Here is a 22557-nt window from a genome sequence, read left to right as displayed (position 1 = left end):
ACGACCTCACCTAGAGTATTGTGTTCAGTTCTGGAGGCCATATCTCCAGAAGGATATAAATACATTAGAGACTGTACAAAGAAGAGCAACTAAAATGGTGCATGGCCTACATCACAAAACGTACCAGGAAAGACTAAAAGATCTTAATATGTATACTTTAGAGCAGAGAAGGGAAAGGGGGGACATGATAGAAACTTTCAAATATATCAAGGGCTTTAACAAGGTACAGGTGGGAGATATTCTTCACAGGAAGAGGAGCAACAGAACACGAGGACATGCACTGAAACTAGAGGTAGGAAGATTCAGGGGAAATGTGAGGAAGAATTTTTTCACAGAAAGAGTAGTAGATAAGTGGAATAGCCTCCCAACAGAGGTGGTAGACGCAAATACAGTAGTACAATTTAAACATGCTTGGGATAAGCATATTGATATCCTTACAAAAAAATAAGGATCAAATATGGTTTGAGGTAACATGTTTAAAAAAAGGGGCAGACTAGATGGGCCAAGTGGTTCTTATCTGCCGTCAAATTCTATGTTTCTATGTTTCTATGTTTCTACATCCAGTGCCAGATTAATGTCCTCAAGGGCCTGGAGCTGATTTTTCTAAAGGGCCTATTGCATGCCACCACACCCGGTATGACAAGAACTGCGGGTATGTGGTTATTGTAATATGGGTGTGACCCGTGCTCTATAGGTTTATACTTATTATATGTGTAGGTGTATGTTTTTAAAATAAAAACATCTCAACATTTTAATGCCTAATTATATCTCCATTAGTAAGCCTGCTCGAAACACAAAAACTTCGAAAGCTAGTCTGCTACCTTCTGTGCGAGAAAGAAATGTAGTTTCACTTGCTGCCAACAGATTGTGGTGTTTCAGTGGGTGTGGCAGTGGCGTGCGGTGGGTTGAGGCAGGTGAGGCACAGCCTTTCCTGTCATACTAACATATACGCCAGAGTTTTGTGTTTATAAAGTATGTAAAAAATACAAAGAATCTATAAAAAAAATCTTATTTTTATTATTCTAATAATCTTTATAGTAAAAACTCTGGAGTAAAAAGTCTATGGCAGGTGAGGCAGTGCCTAACCTGGCTACCTTTTCTGCACACCTCTTACTAAAACTCAGGGAATCTCCAGCAGTATTTACTGTTGCTTTTGTATATAATGCCCACATGTGCCCCATTGTTATATAAATTGTGTGCAAACCTGACTCTGGTACTTCCTAGGGACACCTCATCCATTTACCTCACCGCACGTCCCTGGGGTGTGGTATAACACACCGACAGTCGGGATTCCAACAGTCATTAGCCTGTACCTGTTAACTCTTTCTCCTATCCATTTGTCTCTGTCCCTGTCCCCTCTGTATTAGTGCCTCTGTCCTGGTCTGCCCTGCACTTGTAACCTCTGTCTTGTCCTTGTCATCTCTGTCCTGGCCTTGTCACTTATCTTTCCTGTCTGCCCCCTCCCCCGTGTTCTTTAGTGACCAGTGACGGCTTTTACCTATGGGCTGCAGAACTGCAGACCCCCCCCCCCCACAAGATAAAATTCATCACTATAGTGAAGCCAGATGCAATCCGTGAGATTGCATTGGCTTCACTATGACTGGCAGTGGAAGTGCAACCCGGCAGTCACCCAAGGTAGTCCCATTGGAAGGTGTTCCCTCCCTCCGGGGTGCCTCTTTGGCTTCTATGGGCTGCAGCAGCCATAGCAGCCGATAGAACAAGAGGCATGGGCATGCGCAGTACCGAGGTCGGTACTGTGCATGCACCAGTGCCCGTCATCTGTATTATACAGGCGCCGGGACTGTGAATTTACTTTTGTGGGCTGTGCCGGGAGGTAGGGCAGCGCCTCTCACATCATAGTGTATACGGCGCAGCAGGGAGGCCATGGTTAGTGGAGCATTGCATTTCCCTGCCACCAATATGCAGGATGTGGTGGCAAGTGGGTGTGAAGCGGGGATGCGGCTAGAGGTGGGGTAGCCGGAGGTGTAGGTAATCAGACAGCCTGTAGCAAGAAAAAATGTTTTCTGTCTAAATGTCTAAACCACTTCTACTGGCGCTATGGGCCTATTTTTAATGGGCGGTTGGAGTTGCAGCTCAATTATAATTTTAGCGCCACAAGTGTTTTGCAGCACCACACAAATGAACAGTACAGACAAAACTTAACATTGCAGTTAATAAATAACAAAAACAGAGTACAGGTTAAAGGCACCACACTTCAATACACATTACTGCTTAAGGGGGGATTCTGGTGCACTCGCAAAGGCAAATTCATTCTTTAATGGACAAAACCATGTACACTGCAGGTGGGGCAAATGTAACGTGTGCAGAGAGAGTTAGAGTTGGGTGTTATTTTGTTTCTGAGCAGGGTAAATACAGGGTGCTTTATTTTTACATTGCAATGTAGATATCAGTTTGAAGTACACCCCCACCCAAATCTAATTCTCTCTGCCAAAGTTACATCTGCCCCACCTGCAGTGCACACGGTTTTGTCCATGAGTGAATTTGCCTTTTGCGAATGAACCAAAATAACCCCTAAACGTAACTAGTTAGGACTTGATCAACATACTACTAGAGACTAGTGGAGAGAGCTGTGAGTGAAATGTGAAGAGAAGAGAAGGGAAGAGGGCCCTGCACTGAAGAGGTTACAATCTGTCTCATTGTTAATCTGGCCCTGCATACATCTACTCCCGAATTAGTTCAAATCAAGTCAGCTTTCATTTCAATGTAAAACAAACAGCTAGTGCAATGATTTCCTGTGCACATTGTCTATTCACAGCTGCTCTGCTAAATAAAGAATAAAGCATATAATTAATAGATATATAATTGTAGTATTATTTCAAATATAATATTTGACCATCATATTACAAAGGAAGTAACTGCTGTCCTTTCTTATTAATCCCCACTGGACACAATAATTTATCATGTAACAGGTCAAATGTGTACGTGACAAAAATGACGTAAAGGCTCAAATTGGAAACGGATTTGATGATAAACCAGAGCAATGCCAAGCTGCAAGCTGGTACTGATTTCTTTCTGCTCGATTTCACATTCTAATTAAAATAAAATGTAAATATGATATGTAACATTAAAAGCAGAAGAGACCGGTGTATGCTTCATCCATAGAGACTGTACTGATAGTTAATCTTATAGTTTTGCAGTATGATTACTTTTTTGTGAAGCAAGTCATCCATTTTACACTTTCTTGATGTATTTATTGGCAGTGGCAGTAAGTGCTAGTTAAAGGTCATCCCATGCATTATACAGCATTCATTCCAAATGCATGAACCTTCTCTTCATATAATGCCTGGAAGTCACACATACCTATATGGATTATTGTTTATGTACATAGAAGGTCAATGCGGAGGTGCACCTTGCATTATACAGTATTTCCATCTATATACCATCAAGTATTCTCTCTGCGCTGCCTGATTGCCTTTGTGGATGGCCTTTGTGATCCTTCTAAATGATCCATATTTCTAATACTGCCTGGACTGCAATCTGCTCTGTTCGACAGTTGATTAACAAATGTGGTATAAGCATAAAGTTGCGCTGGACTGGTTGCCCATGTACATGTAGCCTTAAGGATGGACATTATACTGAGGGACACTTCAAGTTACATTACCACTTAAACTGGGGAGGGAAGGTAATGTTAGGAAATCTAACAGAAGTCATGTCCTTGGTTTGTGCGGTCAGTGGTTCCTCGGCTAATACTTCCCACCTCCAAAACATCACAGTGCCCTAGTCTTGAGATAGGACCACGAGAATAACAATGAAGATGGGAAATAGAATGCTTCTCTGCAGTGGTGGAACTTATGATTGGTTGGCCCAGGTGCAAAAGTATCATTTGGGACCAACTCCTCCAGTCCAAGTAAAGTTCACAGTGTACCACACAGAAGTGGCAGCAATGGGCCCCTTAGTTTTCATAGGCCCCAGTGCAATGCACTTGCTGCACCAATGGTAGTTTTGCCTCTGCTTCTCTGTCTGCCTCTCTATAGCTTCTCTATTCTAGAATCCATTGGGGGTGGGAACTATATTGCCTGTCTGTCTGCCTCTCTATTCTATCAGCCAAGCATCACTAAAGTTATGCATATTAGCAGATATGGCTGCTGTGAATGTGTTCCTAAAACCCCCCACTACCCACGTCGGCATGGAGTTGGTGATATATAGTGAGCCCGAAGCGTGAGCCACGCTTCGGGCTTGCCACACTATAGAAAATTAACACATTGCATACCCGCACTTAATACCAGGTATTTCTCCGTCTCCCCGCCTCTTACCTTCTCTCCCTGTCTGTAACAGCGCATGCAGCGCATGACCTGGTGCCGCTCACCATCCACCAATGCGGATTACCCGCACATGGATGGCAGCAGTGCAACAGGAACAACGGTAACACCGTCCTGTCTATCTTTCTTTTTTACTCGCTGCAAACTCTCATCTCTGGAGTGGAGGTTGGAGCAATCCCTGCTCTGTTAAGCAGCATCAGGGTGCCCTCCTCACCCAGGAGACAGTAGAAACCAGCCTATAACTATATCCCCAAATTGTCTTTCTCCTTAATCAGAAGTGCTTGCCCACAATTCCTATTAGCCCATACCAATATGATGGCAGCTGACAGTGGATGGATTCAGTAAATAAAAAGGAGACTTTGGCCCTTATTCTGATCGGTGTGGCCCGATCAAAATATGCGGCCGCAACCGTGCAGGCGAATCCCCGCCTTCCATACGGATCGCCACCTGCCGTCCGTATGCGGATATGTGGCGATCCGCATGAAATTGTACGGGGATACGCCTCCTCCATGGTGGGAGCAGCCCCTGCATTGGATGGTCGCCGAACATCGAATACAGGGCCGCACGCTCCACCAGGTCCCGCAACACAAGACCACACGGACACTTGTCCGTGTGAAATCATGTATAGGGGCGGGCAGCTGACATCCGGCGATGTCAGATGCCCGCCCCGTACCCACGCGTCACGGCCTCATTACCATGCATACGCCCCGCGTTTGCATGGGAACGCCCATGAAACGGGGGGCGTATGCATAGGGTAATGAGGCTAAGTAGCCCCTCACGCCCCCTGTGCGGCGTATAAAGAATCCGTGCGGCGAAATCGCCTGCACATGCGCAGAGTGACCTCTGCACATGCGCAGACGATCAACATCGGCGGTCCGTCCGCATGCGGGAATTTCCGCACCGATCAGAATAAGGGCCTTTGTTATTACCACCTAAAACCTACACTGCTTTATCCAAGTATATATATAGTGGAGCTAAAGCAATTTGGGTGCAGTGACACACCCGGGAGACTTTAATTCTATACTTTGAAACCTTACCTTTGGGGAGACGGTTGCCTGATATTTTGACGCATAAAAGCCCTTTTTTCTGTTTATATCTTTCATTGATAAATTGACTTATCCATTGATTTTTGAATACTGCGGACTTAGAAACACTAAATGGCTATTTAACTCGACATTTACAATTATTCGATTAGTACTCTCGCAGGCTACCTATACCAATTAACAAATGTATGTGCTTATTAATTGTTGACACCTTTATTTCTGATAGGATTTATTGAATACAGAATTGTCTCACACTGAGATAGATTGTTTAAAAGGTTGATTAATTGATGAACTTACCTTAAGTCAGCTCACTGGAGCTGACAACTACAATTAACAAGTGCTAATTAGTACGAATCAACCATTGTAAACAATCTAAGTGGCATCAGAGCAATGACAGATACCAGCTGATAAAAAGGTAATAGATCAATGACAGATACCAGCTGATAAAAAGGTAATAGATCATTTGAATACATAGTATCATTGACCAAATTTTCTACATGGTTCTTTTTCTTTATTGCTCTAAGGGCCTTATTCTAGTTAACTCTTTCTGACAAAATCCTTCTTATGGTGCGTACACACGGGGGCGGTTATAGCAAATATCTCTGGAAATAAGGTCGCTGAGCGACCATATTGCCAGTGATTGGATTGTGCACCAACAATAAATTGCCGGGTGCGCGCTCCTGTTTTCAGCCCCTGAATGGTCGCTGGTCGGAGGAGCTTGCTCCTCCGACCAGCGACTTCCCCTGCCTCTTCTCCCGGCAGTGTGACATTTTCATCTGCAACCATCTCTGGTCGCAGATGAAAACGGGACACTGAGCAATATGATTGCTGAGCAATATATTGCTAGCAATATATTGCCAGCGATCATATTGCCTCGTGTGTACGCACCTTAAGATGGACAAAACCATGTGCACTGCAGGGGGGCAGATGTAAAATGTGCAGAGAGAATTAGATTTGGGTGAGTTATTATTGTTTCTGTGCAGGGTAAATACTGGCTGCTTTATTTTTACACTGCAATACAGATCTCACTTTGAAGTAAAACCCCACCCAAATCTAACTCTCTCTGCACAAGTAACATCTGCCTCACCTGCAGTGCACATGATTTTGTCCATCTAAGAAGGATTTTGTCAAAAAGAGTGAACTAGAATAAGGCCCTAAGTGTCACAAATATTTACAGTAGATTTTTCTACTGAACTCTATTCTAATGAATAAGCTTATACAATCTATCCTACCCAATTAAGGGGATATAAATTCATACCCTGAAAGGTGTTCCTTTAAGAAGTGTAATTATTATATGTTTTGTGTGTCCTTATGTATTTGTGTGTGTAATAATGTATAGAGTTATTTTATAAAGAATTAATAAAAGCTAAGTTTTACTATCCAAAGGGGAATTCCCCCTACTACACCCCAATAAACACTATATTACCACTCAGATTCCTATACAATCCTCTTATTGACTGAACGCCATTATAACAATCATATTGTCTAACAAGAGTGCCCCAACAAAAAGAGAGTCTTTTTCTTTCTTTCTTCCAGACTTAGGGCTATTTCACACACTCCGGCTCCTGCTGGACGGCGAAATCCCGCACGGCCAGGAAGCCATGCCGCACTAAGAAGTTTAGAATGGAGGGGATGGCCACAGCCCGGCAGCCATCCCTTCCAGTGGTGGGATCCGGCTGCAACCGGACGGCCGGGCAGTCCCGTGTGTATGGACACAATAGTGTCCATTGACAACTACTTTGCATGGCACGGCTTTTGGCCATGTGGGATTTCGCCGTCCGGCAGGAGCCGGAGTGTGTGAAATAGCCCTTAGAATCCACTCAGGTGTCAAATTCATCTACTGTATATGAGTATTTCCAGCTACACATTGCATAGCACAAAGTCCAAGGTTATATAGAGAGAACATGAACCCAGTAATGATAGCAACACAAGTGGATGCTGCTTGCAGATTGATACCTTTGATAAAGTCGTAAGGTTACGACGAAACATGTTAGGCAGCACTTGCTACTTTTAACTAGGGATGTGCACCGGCCACTTTTCGGGTTTTGGGTTCTGATTACCTTGAGGTTTTGGGTTCTAATGAGTTTTGGCAAAACACCTCCTAAGTGTTTTGTGTTTGGATTTCTTGGGTTTCGGGTTCTGATTTTTTTGTTAAAAAAGCATAAAAACTGCTAAAATCGCAGAATTTTTTTTTTTTTTTTTGCTCCTACGCTATAATAACCTCAATAACATTAATTTCCACTCATTTCCAGTCTATTCTGAACACCTCACACCTCACAATATTGTTTTTAGGGCAAAAGGTTGCACCGAGGTAGCTGGATAACTATGCTAAGCCACACAAATGTGCGGCACAAACACGTGGCTCATGTAAGAGTGACGCTGCAGAGGTAGATACGGCAGTATTAGGCAGTGGGCCCCAGACCAGACAGGTAGATACGGCAGTACTAGGCACCAGACAGCTAGATACGGCAGTACAAGGCACCAGACAGTAGATATGACAGTATTAGGCAGTGAGCCCCAGACCAGACGGTAGATACGGCAGTATAGGCAGTGAGCCCCAGACCATAAAGGTAGAGATATACGGCAGTATTTAATTATTTATTAGGCAGTGAGCCCCAGACCAGACGGTACATACGGCAGTATAGCCAGTGAGCCCCAGACCACAAAGGTAGAGATATACGGCAGTATTTAATTATTTATTAGGCAGGCAGTATTTAATTATTTATTAGCCAGTGAGCCCCAGACCACAAAGATAGAGATATATGGCAGTATTTAATTATTTATTAGCCAGTGAGCCCCAGACCAGACGGTACATACGGCAGTATAGCCAGTGAGCCCCAGACCACAAAGGTAGAGATATACGGCAGTATTTAATTATTTATTAGGCAGGCAGTATTTAATTATTTATTAGCCAGTGAGCCCCAGACCACAAAGGTAGAGATATACGGCAGTATTTAATTATTTATTAGGCAGGCAGTATTTAATTATTTATTAGCCAGTGAGCCCCAGACCACAAAGGTAGAGATATACGGCAGTATTTAATTATTTATTAGCCAGTGAGCCCCAGACCAGACGGTACATACGGCAGTATAGCCAGTGAGCCATACGGCATTATTATTTATTAGGCTGTGAGCCCCAGACCACAGACCGCCAGACTGGCAGATTCAGTGCAGGCAGCAGTGCAGCACCAGTGGACTATATATATTTATTTAATATAATTAATTAATTAATTATTAATATATATAATAAATGGCACAGCACAGCACCAGAGGTATGCCCCAGCACAGAGGAGACAGTAGTACTACAGGCAGGTACACAGTTAAACTGTTCTCCTAAGCAGAGGAGAACATAGTACACAGCAGCACTGAGGGAGACAGCCCTAGCAAATAAAATAATTAATTACAGCACAGCTCACCAGAGGTAGACCGCACAGAGGAGACAGTAGTACTACAAGTACACAGTTAGACTGTTGTCCTAAGCTGAGAACAGAGTACACAGCAGCACTGAGGGAGACAGCCCCAGCAAATAAAATAATCAATTACAGGCAGCACAGCACACCAGAGGTAGACCGCACAGAGGAGACAGTAGTACTACAAGTACACAGTTAAGGCCCCCATACACTAGCCGATTTTGGTCAGATTTCAGCCAGATCAGTCGGATCTGGCCGAAATCGGACCAAAATCGGCTAGTTTTGATGTCCCCTCAGATCCGATGCACGGTCCCGTGCGCATCGGATCTGCGTCGGGTGGTCGGACCTGCTGCATGTCCGACCACCCGACTTGGGACCTACTAGGTGGGGCGGCGAGGCGGTAGAGGGAGCAGGGGGGGCTGGGGATGCTGCAGGGGACACAGGCGGCATAGAGCTGGGCAGGGGGAGCCCCCTGCTCCCACCAGCTCCCACCTCTGTAGCCCCCCCCCCTGCTCCCCGGGTTTTTTACATGTGATAAATCGAGACGATTTATCACATGTAAAAAATGGCACATCAAGTGCCAATCTAATCAAGCTCCCCCGGGGAGCAGCCGGGGAAGCTCAGGGGGAAGTCGGGGGCGACTTGTCCTAAGGACAAGTCGCCCAAGTGTATGGGGGCCTTTAGACTACTACACAGCAGCACTGAGAGACAGCACCAGCGATTGCAAAAGCTCAAGGTCAAGCTCAAGTTTAAGCCCCAGCAGCAGCACCAACACACCCTCTCCCAACCCACTACTTGACTTGAGTGAAGATGGCGGGCGCGGCAGCCGCTTATAAAGCCTCGCGAAATCCGACGCCGGGAGATGACGTTCTAATCACGCGGACGGACCGAGTCAGGCGGGAATCTCCGAGCGCTGCTCGGAATCGGGCTCGGAATGATGACGTCTGTGGGGGCTCGGATCTCTGAAATCCGAGCCCGCACATCTCTACTTTTAACCTGGACTCTGAAGGCCTGCTGGACACTGCTGTTCACCACTCCCTGCCCACCCTTGGACTCCCTTATTGCCCGAATACCCGGATTGCTCCCCCCCCTTGTTTGGGACTTCATCTCTCATCCACTGTGGATCCCCATTTCCGCATACATCGTGAAGACCTTTACTACATCCAGGAATAAGATTATCCTCCAGCATGAACCAACCCACTGTGGATTAAAAATTTTGCATTATTGTGAGGACCCCACAATAATTTGGGAACAAGACCATCCTCCAGCGTTATCTTTGCAATCCGGCACGGTATTCTGTTTTCCTTACCATCAAAGGGTTTAAATCCATTGGATCAAGGAGCCCAATATTTATATGGGAGCAAGATAAAATCAGCAGTGTTCCAGATACATAAGTATAAACCCTCATTGTCTAAATTTTTATACATACATTATCTTAAATCATTGTCATTGATGTCTTTTTTATTTTTATTTTAATAATAAATGAACTTTGCAATATCCAATTGATCCATTACTAGCGCTCCACATTATTTTTTCTCTGCTTGCAGATTGTACTCACTAAATTGTTTAGATACATACAGATAGATAGATACATACACATTAGATGATTTTTTTTTTTACCAATATCGTTCATTTTGGCCCTTCTGTCCGATAGTGGTCAAAATATCGGGCAATGTGTATGCTACAAACAATGAACAAGGATGCACCGTCCTGCTGCTCCTTCATCTTGGTTGTTCCTTGACTGTGCCGGCAGGTCAATTTCGGATGTCTTTCATAAAAAGCTATAGTCTAGCTAGTTTGTTCATGCAGTGCATATGCACAATATTGTTCCTCCAGAACACTGGGGAAGTTCTAAGAAATCTTTTTACTAATATCTTACGGTGCGTACAGTTCTAGTGTTTATGTACCTAGAATGTCATTATACAATTTAAAAAATAAATATATTGTTATTTGTAGATGACAATCTGTTGCAAAATAGTACATTTGAAAACATTTTTCCAGTTTGAGACTCTTTAAAATAGTCCATAAGAAAATGTCTACATATTTCTCTAAGTACAAATTAACCCCTCACTGTCCTGCACGGCAATAAAAAAAAAATAGGATTCTAAGTTATGATAGAGCTCCCTCTACAGGCACACTGTATCTCCTCAGTGGCTATGTTCTGCAAGTAAATCGAAGATATTTAAAACATTACTGTACCACACCTCTGAACTCTAACCCCATTACTGTATACAGTATAAGACATACTTTTGCCAACCATAAAGGTTGGTGCTGAGAAAAAAAGTCTGGCTTCTAAATGAGAAAGTACAGCAACAGCTGTTTTCAATGTCACCATCTAAAATATCAAAGAGACAGATAGATCAATCATAATATACAGTAGTGTCCAGGTGCAAAGATATAATTAGATGCCATTTGTAATATTTATAAAATCAGAGATCTTAAAAGGGAAATTGTAGGGTAAGCCAAATGGAAGACAACCACACAAAAATGTTACAAACTGGTTTCACCAGTCTACAGTTACTTTAGGTACTTAAATTACAGTACAGCCTTTACAGAAAGTGTACAGTGCCGTGACCATGAAAACAGGTTTTTTTTCTGTCTTAAAGCCACAACATTTCTTTGTATGTAGTGCAAATGTCACAGACTAAATAGAAACAGCTAGGATAATACTTATTAGACATGTACACTAATCGGAATTGTAGTGTTTGCCATTTGTTATAGTGATACACACTTTGCATTACAGGGTCAGCTAGATTATAAATGAACAGAGTATCTCAACTAGAGTTCAGATGCCTTATATGGTATAGGTCCTATATACTGGGAATGATGGGCCAAAAAGGTGAAGGCACTTATAGTGGCCCAGCTATTACAGAGCATTGGCCAACCAATATAGAGGATATAGGATAGGGTCTAATTCTTAATAATTTTTTTCCCAGCGTATTAGTACCAGCGACCGATGAATCTGCCCTGTCAATGCACATATTCTAATATGCCCATGTGCTTCTAATAAATAAACAACCAGCTCCTAACTGCCATGTTACAGCATAGCTGCCTATCCTCCTGCATTCCGCAGGAGACTCCCTGAAATAGCAGCAATCTCCCTCTCTCCCTCATTAGTCTAGCAATCTCCCTCATTTGACCTAGCCCACATTAAACTGTTAAATTATTTGGGAAAAAAGGAATGAGAGCAGCTCTTACTAACTACTTTGGGGCTCATTTACATTTGGATCTACAGTAAGTCATTATAAAAGATTCCTCTCAGATGTAGCAGCACACACCCACGCTTCTAGGTGCCACCTTCACAATCTCTCCATATATGGAACTAGACATGCCCTTTGGGTGGAGCATGATACGCCCCTTCAATGGGGCGCAGTTCAAAATTCTACTATCAACCATAATCTCCATGATACTAGTTTTCAAAAGTAGGCAAGTGTGTGTAACAGGCTGGGATTGGGAAATGACAGTAGCAGCTGATTGGTTGGTTCTTTATCACTCTCCACTTTTTATCAAATTCCTCATTGCGATAATTCTTTTGTTCATGATTCAGATGATTTAGGTGAAAATTGACATAAGCAAATCACAGATCTATTTTCTTTTTCACCGATAAAACCTGCACCAGCAAATAAGTTGTCTGCCTTTACACTTAAAAAATACAGAAAAAATGCACCATTTTTTAAAGTCAATTAGAAAGACGATCTTGATCTATGATCTAATGAAACATTCAGCTTACTTGTGTTAATTCAGTCATGAAAGACAACAGTTAAAGAAACCAATTAGTATTGCAGCTCACACTAATGCTAATAAGTGGAAATAAATCGGAAGAATAGGTCAGCACACTCACCAAATATACTGCAAGCAATCTCTAATGCCACCTGATGCTTTGATACAATAATAAAAAAAAGATAGATAATTATATCTTGTGAGAATTCAAACTTATTTCTTGGTACTATTTTATATTTCTATTGTCAGCTACAGTTGCACTGTGGGCACCTATAATTACATGGATTCTCTTTACCCATTTACAGATCCGCTATACTACCAAGGCTCTTGCAGATAATTATATGCTGCTTTTCCTTATGTACTTGTAGGCTATTGCTGTAGTACACAATGCATAACTTATGTACATATGTACCTTTATCTGCACAGCTAAAGAAAAGAACAGTCCATTGCTTATAAAAGAGAACCTACTTCAATAAACTGTCTCCTGTGCGGACACTAAATCATATACATTGAGACAGTTGTACTGTAGTTCATGGCAATTATGTACATGTGCAGGTGTATGTTATGCCTTTGGTAATCTCTGTCTTCTTTTACTGACAAAGGCACTTTCCCAAAGATTTTTAAACATGTCTTCTAGAACTCAGCTTTCCCAATCAGATTCCATCTATTCAATTCTAGAAGGTGCAAAATAAATAAGTAGATTTTGATTGGTTGCCCATAGCAACATCCCATATAAAAATGGAAATCCCATCTTAATAAATCCCCCCCCTGTGTCTCTTCCCTTGGCCAGCTAACTAGGCATGGCCAATATCTCTTGTGCAGTCCGGAGCTGGCAGTTGCCACACCACCGTCCCTGCTCCATCCCACCTCTGATGGAGCCACATTTAATGCAAATGCTGGGTCGTTCCCGGATGAACAATCCCAGGATGAACAATGTCAGTAAATGCTCTTATTTTTCCAGAGGAGGGGGAGGGGGTCTGCCGTGTTCCTTCAACCCCCCCCCCCCCCCCCCCCCCCTCCGTTGCTGCGTTCCTGGTCCCCTCAGCTGCATCGGTCCCTGTCATGTGGCCGGCGCATGCGTATTCCGGGTCCTGGTTCTGGCGCATGCGCAGTATCGTCCTCGTACTGCGCGGGACCCGGTTTTATGGGCTGCCACTCAGCAGCCCATGTAGAGGCGTCCCTCTACATGGGACTGCCTTGGGTGACTGGCAGGTCGGACTTCCAATAGGAAGTCACTGCCAGTCATAGTGAAGCCAGAGCAGTCTCACAGACTGAACCTGGCTTCACTTAGTCAGAGACAGTGGCGGATTTTACCTGGGGGGGGGGGCTGCAGCCCTGCAGCCCATAGGTAAAACCGTCACTGGACAATGTCCAAATCCCAGTTGCGACTTGGCATTTGCAATCTGAAAGCAGCATCATTGAAGGCACTTTTATTAGTGAAATCAGAATATGCCTTGATCATGGTTTCATAGGAGCAACATGTTCATGTTAAGATATAGGCAATCATTACAGACAATGTATTGACTTGCATGTCAGTGCTAGACAAGAATGTTAGAAAACCGTCTGTCATGAACATAAGATGCCTCTCCTCATAAATCTTATGTACAATGTGCTCACATACTGCTACAGCAAATTACTCTCCCACACAGCAATAGGACATGGCAGTAAATCAGAATACCACTGCTACATTTTTTATATTAAAGTCCTTAGAATTCTAAAATTCATTATTACACTATCATTATATGCAATTCAAATTCAGTTTGCCTTTCATGTTCTTATAGAAGTGCAAGGTAAATGTACTATTCAGACTGTAATTCTTCCTAATACTACCACTTATACCAAACTAAATGATTGAGCAAACAGACAAAAAGAAATAAATGATGCAGATTGTGCGCTTTTACAACCACAGCACAATGATAACGGCAAATGGGGCATTGGTCCAGGGTCAAATGCAATTGGTATTTTGGAATCATAACTATATTCTTTTCTACGTTTCAGCCAATTACATGATGTTTCTTCACCTTATGGTTCCACAGTGGATGGGTTGCCTTTTATTCTTTATACCCGTGTTTATTTGAGTCACAGAAGAGATATTTACGTGAAATAGTGGCATATATTTATTTATTAACAGTTTCTTATATAGCGCACACATATTCCGCAGCGCTTTACAGAGAATATTTGAACATTTGCATCAGTCCCTGCCCCAGTGGAGCTTACAATCTATATTCCCTACCACATGTACACGCACACACAGACATTCTAGGGTTAATTTGTTGGGAGCCAAGTAACATACCTGTATATTTTTGGATTGTGGTAGGAAATCGGAGTACCCGGAGGAAACCCACGCAAGTACGAGGAGAACATGCAAACTCTGCAGTTAGAGCCATGGTGGGGCTTAAAACCCATGTCCTCAGTGCTGTGAGGCAGTAATGCTAACCATTACACCATCCGTACTGACCCACATATAATGGGTGCATGCTGTATGGGGCAAATTGGCCCACACCGCACATCCTGCATCCAAATATTACACCAGGCATGTCCAAACTGTGACCTGCAGCTGTTGTGAAACCACACATCCCAGCATGCCTCGCCATAATTTTAGAAATCCCTAATAGCAGAAATGTGGCAAGGAATGATGGGACCTGTAGTTTCACAACAGCTGGAGGGCCATTGTTTGAACATGCCTGTATTATACTCAGTGGTGCCATAAAGGGGGGGGGAGGGGGTACTATTTAACCGAGCCAAAATCTGATGGAGGGTCCAAGTGGGGCCCCATTTCCTGGCATCATTAGCTGCAGCAGCTCTTTTCAAGCCAATACCTGGTCCTGTGTGCTGGGCTGCAGTGCAGCCAGAGAGGTGCTTAAAATACAACTTTTCTGTATTTTATTTTAAGAGTGCATGGCCATGCCTGCCACAATTAGACCACACCCACTGAAGAGTACCAGGGCCCGGCCAGGCTCTCTGCTGCACTGATTATACTCAACTGTCCAGCCTCCTCCTCATCAGGATATGGATTGGTGTTGATTTTACTTGTGAACATCCCCACCAACCCATTATATGTACAGTATATTTCTAACTATAGAGTAAATATTGGTAATGTGAACTTGCATTTTTGCTTTTCTGAAGTCCAGAGAAATTGCACAAGCAGAGGGCGGAATTCTGTTACAGTAGGCATAATGCATATATATCTGGGGTGCAAGTGCGGCGGTACGGGGTGGTATGGTGTACCGCTTTATCATAAAGTGACACTGCGCATGGTGTCGGCGCGTCCTAATCTTGCGTGCCGCATCGGCGCTTAAACTGTGCAGAGGACGAGTTGGCGGGCACCGTTGGGAGTTCAGTGATGCAGCAAACAGGAGGGGGAGGCCAGCCAGGGCAAGTCAGAGTCATCAAAAACAGAAAAAGAATGTCCTATCTTATGGGTGCACCTAAAGATATATACAATTTTACTTTTAATGAACAATTGGTAAAAGGCTGCGAAAATATGTGTAAAATGGATACAAGACAAGCAACATTGAAAGTAGGAAATTACATATAATTAAAATGAAGGTGGCAAGCAGATTGCACTCAGGTACACTTGTATGGTCTCAATTTATTGGTATGTCATCCGATGTTGAATAAGGAAAATGTGTGTGTTTTCACATAGGGGGATAGGAGATCCTTTAATTTTGATCTGATATAGCACCGGTACTGGGTGTCACAAGTCTGCTCCGACTGTATGGCAGACTGCTACCAGAACAAAGTTCCCAAATATCCCCACAGAGATCCCTCAGTGGGGTATATGATGGGAGTGGGTTCTGGGCACCCTATATTATGGCCAGTGATCACCCACTGAGTGCCCGTCTGTGGGGATTAACTGTAGCCTAGAAGGTCTCCGACTATTTAACAACTGCTGTCAGTGTTAGTAATGCACTGAGCGGTGCAGAAAACCAAGGGTTAATTAATCAGGGTTAATCCCCATAAACAGTCAGACTATCTCTCGTCCCTGTAGCCTCAGCTTCTCGAATATATCAGCAGTGATAGCTGGACATCTGTTAACTGTATAATAGGGATTGAGTTTAACCCTAACTCATGGGTTTGAGATTAATTGCCGCCCTTCAGCCGTTGGTGCCTAATAATGAGAGCTCAATGGCTAGGTAGTTCAATCAGTGGGTTATGCCAGAGACCGTACCCGGTATCATCCTTTACCCGAACAAGGGCTGTAGGATAAGGTCGGAGACACACACAATCAGTAAATACATTTCTAGTATGCAGCAAACAGGAGGGGGAGCCCAGCCAGGGCAAGTCGGAGTCAGCCTGTCAGCCTGTGTTAGGAGACCTGCGGAGACAGTGACGGTTGGAGAGGGTATACTAATATTGAGCTCACATAAAATGACAGTCTGTAACTGAAGTGTTTTCAGGCGCTGCTTAGCCCTTTTGGCTTGCATCTTAACCAAAAGACCTTGAGCGTTGCCTCAGCCTGTATGCTTTGATTGTTTGGAATGAATGAGAAGATGGAATGGGTGTTGTGTGTTTTGCAGACTAAAGTTGAAAGATACAGTTTACGGTGGTGGTGATTAATATTTTATTTATAATTTGGAGCACGTGGAACATGGGGACTAACTAATGGTAATTATCCTAGATGAGGATAATAGTGGCTACTTTCAAAGTACCCACTAGTATCCTCATTTTAGAAAGTACCATTATTAGTCCCCATGTTCCACATGACACGACCCACACCTCCAAATTATAAACTAATAAAATATTAATCACCACTGTAATCTGTATCTTTCAACTTTATTCTTCAAACACACAACACCAGGGGTGCAAGTGTGGCGGTACTTCCCCCAAGTGCTTAATGCGCATGCGCGCATATGTAAGTGGCGGGGGTGTGGCCTCCAATTCCCAGCCATAACTGATTCCCTTTGGAGGGGAGCTCATCGTGCGTCTCTCCTTACCCTCCCTGTGTCACTGTGACTGGGCTGTCAGCCAATCAGAACTCGCGGGCCGGCAGCCAATCAGGAGCCAGCCCGTGAGATATGATTGGCTGATGGCCCAGTCACACAGTGAAGCCGGGGGAAGGAGAGACGCGTGATGTGCTCCCCTCCGAAGGGAAGCGGGCGACTGGAGGGGGGAGAGGAGACCTCAGAGAACCTGCTCTGGGGGCATATGTGTGGTACGTACTGTGGGGGCATATCTGGCACTGGGGGCATACGTAGCACTGTGGGGGCATGTCTGGCTCTGGAGGCATATGTGTGGCACTGTGGGGGCATGTCTGGCTCTGGAGGCATATGTGTGGCACTCTGGGGGCATACCTAGCACTGGGGGCATATGTGCATATCTGGCACTGGGGGCATACTTAGTACTGTGGGGGTATATATGTGTGGCACTGTGGGGGCATATGTGTGGCACTGTGGGGACATATTAGTAATGGACATCAGTTGTGCGGCAGCGGTGCAATGGGCATTATGGCATGGGTATTATATGTATTGGGTGTGTGACGCGCAACAGGCATTACTGTGTAATTTTCGGCGTGCAATATCCCTGTTTGTAGTTTATCTGGTTCCTACATTTTGTGTGCAGGATGCAATGCACAAGCCCAAACAGAAATGTCATTGTGTTTTAAAGTTTAGTCATGTAGCCACTCCCCCTTGTGTCATGACCACGCCCTAACCACGCCCATTTTTCGGCGCACGGCACAGTACCACTAAGATTTTTTTTTTCTACTTGCACCACTGCAACAATGGGCGAGATTTATTGTGTTTACCGTTTTTGACAAAATGCAATTTAAACTCAAATCGCCGTGTATCGCCATTTTTTTATATCGCATTTTTTCCCAGAAATCGTGTATTGAATGGCTGGCGCAAAGCCGCCCGAAAAGTGCGATACATGGCGATAGACGGCGATAAGGTGCGAATTGAGTCGATGTAATACACCATAAAAGTGCGATTTCCGGGTTCGGTCATGTGCGTATTTGCGGCCAACCGGAGTGCGATTTACACCAATACACCTGAACAGCCCATACAACATGCTAACCTATTGGCCCACCTTAGTCCCTTGCAATACGCATCACACCCCCTATATAAAGGGGCGCAGACGCCATTTTACCCTTTGAAAGGGAGTAAGGCGTTTGAGATGGAGAGGAGAGGAGGTTTTGTAAGGTGCAGAGGAGGCAGAGGGACAGCCAGCTTGGGCCCAAACACCCCAACCACTGGGAGAGGTAGGGGAGTGAGAGCCAGCACTGGCAGAGGCAGGACAGGGAGAGCCAGCATGCTCACAGCAAGAGCTGCGCCAGGGAGAGGCCACATGGTGGAAGCTGAGCAGGTGGCTATGGAGGATGAGGAGGAAGCAGGCACAAGCCAGGTGTCCTCACAGGAGGAACAGAGTGCCAGGCACACAGAGGAGGAGCTGCAAGAGGGGGATTTCTCGGAGGTGGACTGGCCTGTGCAGGAGGCAGAGGAAGCTGAATTGGAGGTGCTGGGTGAAGAACCAGGACAGGAGGAGGAGGAGGAAGAGGGTGAGGCAGGAAATGTGGAGGAGGATGATGCAGCTCGTACAGCTAGTGGGAGGAAAGTCAGGTTCTCATATGAGGAGAATATGGCCCTGGTGCGTGCACTCCTGCCCCTGTATGACCGCCTACTTGGTCCTCACCATCATCGCACAAGTGTGGCAAGGAAGAAGGGGATGTGGGACAGTATCACCTCTGCCGTAAATGCAGTTAGCACACACAAGAGGAGTGTGCGCAACGTCAAAAAGCGATACAATGACATCAAGGCCTCCTCAAAGCCAAGCTTGCCCTGGAGAAGAAAGAGGCCTGTCGCACAGGAGGTGGCCTTAGGCAGGAGGTCCGCTTTAAGGCATATGAGAGGCTGCTACGCCGAATCATCCCACCGGAGGTGCTTCCCGGCATCCACATTGCCGACACAGACAGGCCCCCCACTCCACCGCCAACTGGTAAGTGTCCACACATGTCAATGTAACATTTTGCTATGTCATGTGCGCATGCTATTATGCTGCTATGCTTTATGTGTCCAAAAGATTGCTGTGTGTGGAACTACATATCCCAGCAAAATCAAATTTTGCTACCTTGCATTGCTAAATAATGGACTCTGCATGTTGCTGGGTTATGTAGTTCCACAGATCCAATTAATGTGTGCTGTCCTAAACACTGTAGGCTTGCAGTGTACTTCATTGTGAATCCTTATCAATCCTCTGGGTAGTTGGCAAAGCACTTTACAGTCACTTTTACATGTCTAATCTGCTGGTCTTTCCTGTTATTTGCAAGTGGATTCAAAATATTGTTCACAGTCATAATACTCAAATAACCACTTCAGTTCAAAGTCTTCAAATTCCTTATGTAATCATATCAGGGTCAAAAAGTTTGATTGAGGTAAAGTTTTTATCTGCATCATGCGAAAAATGCCAGTTAGGTGCAAATGATAATAATAGAAAATGTCTTCTTCTTTCAAACAGCTCCAGCTCCGGAGTCCCAGCCTGCTGTTGACCAACATCAGCCACATCCGATTGGTGACACTGTCCAGTCTGCAGGTGAGATATCATAGTGTTACACACACACATTGCACAAAACACACATGCCTGTCCCCACCACAGTAGCCTGTGCCAATGCATAATGCATGAGCAACACCTAACCATTCCAAATAAGGTAACATGACCCACCATACACCAATCTGCATAGCATACTTACCACTCTTTTCTCATGTGTAGGTCCTTCACAACCGATGCCTGAACCAATGGATCCCATGCAAAATATCGACGACATGAGTGAAATCATACTGGAGACGGTGACATCGTTGGAGCCTGCACAAAACCTAGCACACCCAGTCAATGAAGCCCCCTATATGCAGTCACATAGGCAGCAGCCCACAAGCATTGCACCCACCAACACCCCCACTAGTGCGGAGGAGTTGGCGCAATCCATCCATATTTTTAAGGGGAAACAACTCGCTTTTATGGAGGTGCAGACCACCCAACTAGAAACGGTGAAGGGGTATGTGCGGAACATAGCTCTGCAAATTAGAAGAATTTCGCAAAGTGTTCGGGCTAATGTAGGGACAAAAATGTGTCTTGTCTCTACATTAGACACACGTTTAGCAGAAATTCGCCAAGCCATTCAGGGTCAAACTACTAGTTTTAGAGGTCTAAATACCAACATGGTTGAACAGACCCAAGCAATTAATGGGCAAACAACTGCGTTGATGTCCCTACAAACGCAAATCAGCCTCAGTGCTAATACTTTGTTAGGTCAGCACCAAACCACATCTACCCAAAGCAGTAGTGTATCCTCCACACCCATGAGTGGGTCCCCCACTACTCCCCCACGGCGTAGTGTCCGTACTAGGGGGGGTGGTGCCACTACTGGTAAGGGTGCTAATACCCGGGGCAGTATTTAAACATGAATAATCTTCTTTGCATTTACATGTGTATCATGTTTATTTTTTTTTGCATTCACTGTTGCAGTGATTCTTCCTGCAAATGTTTCATATGCTATGGCCTATGGCCACATGTTTCTGCAAGTAAAAATTATTTGCATCCAGCAAACTTGTTGTCATTTTTTCCAAATGATTACCCACACTGTTCTATTATGTATTGTCAACTAGTGACTTTTTAGCAGCCATGGGACTTTGGGTTGGGTGTGCTTATTAGTAATGGGATTTTAAGGAAATAGTCACATTTGAAGGGGATAAGCATTGGGAATTGCATACTGTATGTAGGCACCACTTTTTTTGCACCATTTCAAGCACCTGAGATCAGTGATCCATGTCACCTCCATCCATGAAGCCTATGTTAATTTGTAGTTGCCAACATTTGCACACACTGAAAACTACAGTACTTACTTGACATTGTTATAGGTGTTATCATGTTGCCAGCCATAAAGTATGCTGTGGTGGGGCTCGCTAAAGATGCATGCAAAAGGTGTGGTTAAAACATTTATTACTGAAAAAATATTGCATATAAAAACTGTATAATAAATATCAAATAAAAGAAATTGAAATTATCACAGATAAATATAGAGAGCAGGGATATTCACCCACAGTCCGGTTAGGAAATTGTCCTGTATCCGTTCCTAGGTTGCCTCCAGGTGAGTGTCAGAGGAGTCCTGGTGAGTGTCCTGTACAGAGGACACTCACCAGTGTGAAAGTGTGAAAGCTTTTTCAAGGTGAAAAAGCTTTCAGCGAAACGCGTTGGTAAAGGGGAGCAGGGACACCCCCACTTGGCAGACCCCACATACACCAATATCCTGTAAACCGGACCAGCCTCCAGAATCTCCTTCCATCCTGGAATCAAGTGGCAATACCATCAAGCCCACCAGGTAGAGCACCTCGCATCATCAGGAGCTCCCTGGTTAGGAGATAGATATCCTCCCTACAAGGCATCCAAGTGGCTACAACATCAAGCCCACCAGGTAGAGCACCACATACCAACAGGAGCTCCCTGGTTAGGAGACCAACATCCTCCTTTCCAAGGAACTTAAGTGGCAACAACATCAAAGCCCACCAGGTAGAGCACCACTCAACATCAGGAGCTCCCTGGTTTGGAGACAACAATCTCTCCCAACCAACATCCCCTATACCGATATCCTCTGTACAGGACACTCACCTGGAGGCAACCTAGGAACGGATACAGGACAATTTCCTAACCGGACTGTGGGTGAATATCCCTGCTCTCTATATTTATCTGTGATAATTTCAATTTCTTTTATCTTTTATTTGATATTTATTATACAGTTTTTATATGCAATATTTTTTCAGTAATAAATGTTTTAACCACACCTGTTGCATGCATCTTTAGCGAGCGCGGTCTCAAATCCCCTTTCTTTCCATTTATCTTTCCTTGGGTTTGACTTCCCAAGCTCCGAGACCGCTGCTTCGGCCAAACAACTCCTCTCAGGCGCCCTTGGGCCACCTTTGGTGACCCTCCCATTTTTTCCAAATATGCTGTGGTGGGGTAGCTTTCAGGTGTTGTCCATTAGTGTTGGTCTGCTTCTGGGCAATTAACATGGACAGGGAAAAATGTAATGTTACCAATGTATGTGTGTTACAGGTTCCCCATTACTATTCATTGTACACACACAAATTACCTGTGAAATGCTGCCGGATCATCCGTG

At 44.3% G+C, this 22557-nt stretch overlaps 1 long non-coding RNA gene across 1 annotated transcript; it reads right to left on the bottom strand.

Annotated features, from left to right (window-relative positions):
- Positions 1 to 19860: 19860 nt before the first annotated feature.
- Positions 19861 to 21333, bottom strand: LOC146059022 (uncharacterized). Its single transcript, XR_014470101.1, has 3 exons — positions 21287 to 21333; positions 20137 to 20249; positions 19861 to 19973 (listed from the first exon to the last, which is right to left on the bottom strand). It is a non-coding gene; the product is annotated as an uncharacterized LOC146059022 (long non-coding RNA).
- Between the last annotated feature and the right edge of the window lie 1224 nt (positions 21334 to 22557).

The sequence above is a fragment of the Crinia signifera genome, chromosome 2 (genome assembly GCF_055691185.1).
Source record: "Crinia signifera chromosome 2, ASM5569118v1, whole genome shotgun sequence".
NCBI lineage: Eukaryota > Metazoa > Chordata > Amphibia > Anura > Myobatrachidae > Crinia > Crinia signifera.
Note: the sequence above shows the minus strand (reverse complement) of the source record. Positions and strands in the feature narration are given on the sequence as shown.